The sequence below is a fragment of the Pollicipes pollicipes genome, unplaced genomic scaffold (assembly GCF_011947565.3).
Source record: "Pollicipes pollicipes isolate AB1234 unplaced genomic scaffold, Ppol_2.1 Scaffold_6672;HRSCAF=7903_pilon_pilon_pilon, whole genome shotgun sequence".
Classification (NCBI taxonomy): Eukaryota; Metazoa; Arthropoda; class Thecostraca; order Pollicipedomorpha; family Pollicipedidae; genus Pollicipes; species Pollicipes pollicipes.
Window position 1 is genome coordinate 54,995 of NW_023596917.1, and position 6,000 is coordinate 60,994.

Genomic DNA, 6,000 nt, shown 5'->3' on the forward strand with positions numbered 1-6,000 from the left:
GACTACCATTTTCATCTCACAGCTCATGTGGTACAGAGTGACTGAGTGATGTTCATTTAATGCTTGTTTTTTCCTGAACCATTTTCCATCCTTTTCAGATGAAGAGTATCAGCACCCAGAAGTTCTATGGGACACCTCAGAATACAGTTATCAAATCATCTCTTGCTCTTGTTGCCCAGTCTTTAAACACCAAAATCTTCAAGGCTCTTTGTTTTCCTGTTCGGCAAAAAGCAAGGTGTACTGCCAGTGTGCCAGTTCTGTTTAAAGACCTTCATTATTTTGTGGGCAAAAGTGTGGACACTATCCTAAATAACAGTGAGACACACCAGCAAGGATGGCATGTGCGTTGTGTTAGTGCAGTGGGAGATACCAATGAAGTAGTGCCTTCTGAGTGCACTGTAAGGGTGGGGAAGATGAGAAAGGACAAGGAGTATGTGATGGAGGGTGATGTGATGAAAGAAAAGGAGAGAGAACATGGGTATGAGCTGGTAGTGACCATGTGGCGTAAGCGCAGAACTGGAGCCCTTACGCCCTATCTCCGTATTCTTGGCCACCACTGTCATGAAATTAATTCATGTGTGGGTCGCCTAGGTACCTTTGAACAACAAAATGAATTTAAACTAAATCATTTCGTGACCTCAACATACTTCAGTGCAGCAAACTTCAAACAGGCCCCAAAGCAGATCCTTTTGAGGCGAGCAAGGGTCCTGAATCACCTGCTCTGTGGGTCAAAGAAGGGCGCGTCCAATGCATGAGTGTGCCGTGGCGGCTGTACATCGCAGGCAGACTTGCTAGAACGCTGCCAGGAAGCGCTGCCTCTACGGAGACGCGGCCAGTGACCCAGCCGCATGGAAGATGGTGCGACCGGGCTGGACAGCCACCGAAGCCGTGGTGTCACCCTCGCGTGTAGGCGGGTCGTCGTGGTATCGGCGGCACCGCCGCCATCTGTTATGGTTGGCGTTCAAATTTGTGTGCAATAAAGAAACCTCGTTATTTTTACTGGTTTTCGTTCAGAACCTGGATTTTTGCTATGTCTGTTGATTCTACGGTTGTGCTGAGTTACACTTGCTATATTCTAAGCGCCATATTGATGAAATAAGACCTTCAATTTTCTGCGCGGACAGACGCGGCGCCGTGACCAGATTCGGACACGTTGTGCAAAGGGGGGGGGGGGGGGGGCGGGGCAGCAAAGTGCAGTGACTATGCCGAACATATTTTAATTTTCACATTCTCTGGTTCTGCTGAATCAGCTGCTGATACCAGGGCCCCGTTATCCTTGTAGTGAAGCAGCTCACATTAATGCATACGTTTATGCGCAAACACATTTGCACCTGACCGTTTTCATGTTTATGCATAAAACCATTCACGCATATACATTTCTGCATTTATGCATGAATGTTAAAACTCGTAGACAAGCATCGACCTGCGCACGACTGTCCTGTCACTGACAAGGACAGAATACGCGCACGCCACATCACGGACGTCCTGCGCGCAGGTGACATCCGTGATATCCATTAGTTTAACTGAAATTCGCGACGACACACTAAATCACACCAGGAGATGTGTAACACCATCAAACGGGGAATTAAATTGTCTATCATTATCCGCCCTAGCAATGAAATGATATGACATTTTAACGACCTGGTGCTGCGTTATTTGAATGTTCCGCGCGGGCGCTTCGCGCGGCGATTGAGTCTACACGTGGCAACCCCCTTGACATTGCTCTGATTTAATTACTTTGGCGACGACATGCTCAAAGCTTAACAACTATTTTTAATACCGTCATGTAAAGAATTAAATTCTGCACCAAAATATGGACTAGCAAATGATGATTTATGACTCCATGGCACAGGCGTACGCGCAAACACAAAATTTTACTTCTGAGACAGCAACACTGCGGTAAACACACTAGTTCAATATCCTGCCACCAGGGTCGGCCGCGGCGCCACTAGTAGTCATGTCCGCTCATGGGACGTAACGCGTGGCTCAGGTGTTCCATTTTTCGTTTGACTAAGTTCAGATATATAACATTGAAGCACTTGACTCATGACTCATGGAGGCTGCAAAATCAATTATCGTAAATGTAATAATATGTAAACATATGACTCAACTCACATCTACTTGAAATGTCAGACACGATATACCAAATATTCTTCCAGAACACAAGCAACATGCCAAAATAATGCCAGTTTGCCTGATGTGATCACCATGAGCAGGCAACCACTGCTAAAATGCAGGATTTCCCACATGTAACGATGCTAGCCAGAACTGTGTTCAACTCAAGCTGAATCGTGAATCTGCTCATGAGTCAATCAAATTGGTGTGAGTTATAGGCTGCACCTGCTCACAAAAAAAAAATGCTGGTTTGGGTCATGACCTGAATCAAATTTGTCAAACAGTTCATGAACTGAGTCATGCCCAGCCGATGGTCCCAGAGGCACCAGCATGGTTATTCCTTGCTTGCCTCTGGACCAAGTACAAGCCCAATTGACAGCTCCAGGGGCACTCAAGCACGAAGCCCCTCTTTATTTGACCCTGCTGGTGGGGTTATCGTGGGTCACCTCACTCAGGGTCCTAGTTGTTCTAGGGGCCCTAACAGCACTGATAGCAGCACAGCAACCTCAGTCGCTCAGGATGTATCCATCGATCAACATACTCAGGCTCAGGCTGGTGCTGGCTCCCCAGGTCCACAATGACTACATAATGCTCTTCAGTGCAGTGGTAGGCAAGGTCTGAAGGTGCTGTGCACCAATACAGACCAGGTCCTTAGTAAAAGAAATGATTTGTGTATGCTTATTTTTTTACCGTAGGCCAGATGCTGTTGACCGATGCCCTCCCCAAAGCCCAGAAGCTTCCTATTGCGCCACCTCTCCTATCGATTAGTTCCTTAGTAAAAGAGATGATTTGTGTATGCTTATTTTTTTACCGTGAGCCCGATATCATGCTGTTGACCGAGGCCCTCCCCAAAGCCCAGAAGCTTCCTATTGCGCCATCTCTCCTATCGATTTCCGGGTACACCCTGTGCAAACAAACACCAAACTTTGATACATCTCTGCCCAACCTCGGATCTAGTGGTAGGAGAGACATACGTGTCTATGTGTCCAACTTGCTAAATGCAGCTGAACACTCATTTGGGTCAAATCCTCTGGAGCAAGTGTGGCTGAAGATGGCCTAGAGTGGGAAGGATGCCCCGTTATTTGGCTGCATATACAGAAGTCCATCAGGCAACATCCAAGACAGTGTGCGCCAATTGGAGGACCTTATTCAGAGAGCATGCAGAGCCCAGTTTTTCCACTTGATGGTTGTAGGTGACTAACTTGCCTCATATTGACTGGGCAACAGAACGGTCACCAGCCCCAGAGAGTTACCCCACCCACTCACTGATAGACACCATCCAGGGCTGCTTTTTGTTCCAGCATATCCAGCAGCCAACACGCTACCGGGTTGTGAAGCCCCTAGCGTTCTGGACCTCATTTTTACAAATGAGGAGGGCATGGTGAGCCAAACTGAACTTCTGCTTGGGCTAGGTAACAGTGACCGTGTGGTAATCAGGTACACTTTGGTTTGCTACGCTGGGCTACAAACTCCTCGTCCCGGCCAATTGACATACACAAATTGCGAGCATCTGGCTGACAACCTCAGGTTAATGGACTGGTCTTTGATGGAGAGCCTCAGCCTCGAAGATGTCTACAAGTTCTTCAAGGAAAGAATCGCCAGGGCTACTGAGGTTTGCTCCGTCAGGAGAAGGCCTAAACCTAGGAAGGACTTGTACATGAACCCAATGGCCATGCAGCTAGGAAAAGCTAAGGAAAAATTATGGCGTACATACACGCGAGCCCATGATGCTCTGGACCATGCCAGGTTTGTGCGGTGTCGTAATATCCTTCGGAAGTTGACCAGAAGCCGTCGGAAAGAATATGAGATGAAATTAGTAGCGGACCTTAAAAGAAACCCCGAGGTCTTTTGGAGGTATACCAACTCAAGGCTACGCACAACATTCAGAGTAGAAGACCGTCTTGACGATGATTGAGTGTTGACCAGCAGTAACGAAGGGAAGGCCAATGTCCTCTGAAAATTTTTCGCGAGTGTTTTCACGGACGAAGGTATTAGTATCATGCCTGTGTTGCCGCGCAACTCTACTGGGCCTTTTCTGGATGACATGAACATCTCTAACCAGGCAGTGGCAAATAAATTGGCTGCTCTGAAGACCTCGAGCGCCCCTGGGCCGACGACGTTCACCCAAGGCTTCTTCTTGAGTCCGCAGATGTCCTGGCAGCACACCTCAGCATGCTTTTCCGAAGATCTTTGGCATCCAGAAGGCTCCCCCAGTAGTAGAAGCTTGGCGAGGTAGTCCCGATTTTTAAGAAAGTTAACGGGCAATCTTCAGCGAGCTACCATCTAGTGAGTCTTACTGCCATTCCCTCCAAGATACTCGAAACTTTCGTCCGTGATGCCCTACTTCATCACTTCTCGGAGTCTGGACTTCTGCATGCAGCCCAGCATGGGTTTCTGCCTAAGCGGTCCTGTATCACCCAGCTATTGGAGGTCATGGAAGATCGGAGCGCCGCGGTAGAGGATGGAGAGCCAGTGGACGTGGCGTACCTGGACTTCAGCAAAACATTTGATTCCGTGCCTCATAACCGTTTGCTCTCCAAGCTTCATGCCTACGGTGTGAGAGGTAATTTGCTACGTTGGATCAGGGCTTTTCGTACCCACCGGATGCAGAGAGTGCGGGTCCAGGGCTCGAAGTCGGACTGGACCGACATCGTCAGCGGCATGGCGCAAGGATCAGTGCTTGAACCAACGCTGTGCTTAATTTTCGTGAAAGGTCTGCCAGAACAAGTGCGAAGCGTGGTCAAGATGTTCGCGGATGACATCAAGGTCTACTGTCGTGTCCCGAGGCCCCTGACTAAATCAGCTCTGCAGGTTGACTTCGACGCTCTGGCCAAGTGGTCAGAGGAGTGGCTGCTCCCTTTAGTGCAGCGAAGTGCAAAATAATGCACATCGGGAACTGCAACCCGAGGCTGACCAACTTCTTGGAGGCCGCCGAAATCGCGGCCGAGTCCACCGAGAGGGACCTAGGGATCTTCGTGGATTACCGGCTCAAGTTCTACGTGCAGAAGGCGGAAACGATCTCCAGGACCAACGATGCTGGCGGTCGTGGGACGGTATTTGCCAACGTCGGCGCTCGCACGTTGCCATTGCTCTATAAGATCTTAGTACGTCCGTCCTTAGAGTATGGTAACGTCATCTGGGGCCCGTTCGGCAAACTGGACCAGGAGCGGCTGGAGCGGGTTCAGCGACGAGCTACCCGGCTTGTGTATGAAATGAGGCGTCAGCCATACCCTGAGAGGTTCAGACTCCTTCAGTTGCCTTCGCTGTACTATCGTCTTCGTAGGGGAGACATGGTAACAGTGTACCAGCTGTTTCACGGAGGAATGTCGCTGGCGGAAGAGGAGTTCCTGACAGGGCACAACTTGGAGGTGACAAGAGGACACCACAAGAACCCCAGAAAACCTCGAGCTAGGACTCTGGTCCGTCGTAACTCGTTCTGCACGCGGGTTGTCAACGATTAGAACGCTCTTCCATACCCGGTCGTGTCGTCAACCTCAGTTGACCAGTTCAAGTCTAGGTTTGATATGCACTGGGCTGACATCCTGGTTGACGTCCCGCACTAAATATACCCGTAATTTGACCGTTCGGCTACCGGACCGGGAGCCTGACGATACCGGGACCTACAGGACTAGTGGCCTTTTATAATTCCCGATCGCCACAAGGTAAGGTAGGGTAGGGTATGAACTAATTATTTCCCACGAAGTTACATCAGTGAGTCATATGGCGGAGGTCAAATTGACAGCACAAGGAAAATGGTGCACCCTAGGCAAATTCACATCTCATTTTAGTGTCAAAATACATACCATGCAGCATAAGTCATAAAACTTCTTGCAGCATCAGCACACAATTATCATCACAGTTCCTAAACAGAAAAGCCAATGTTGT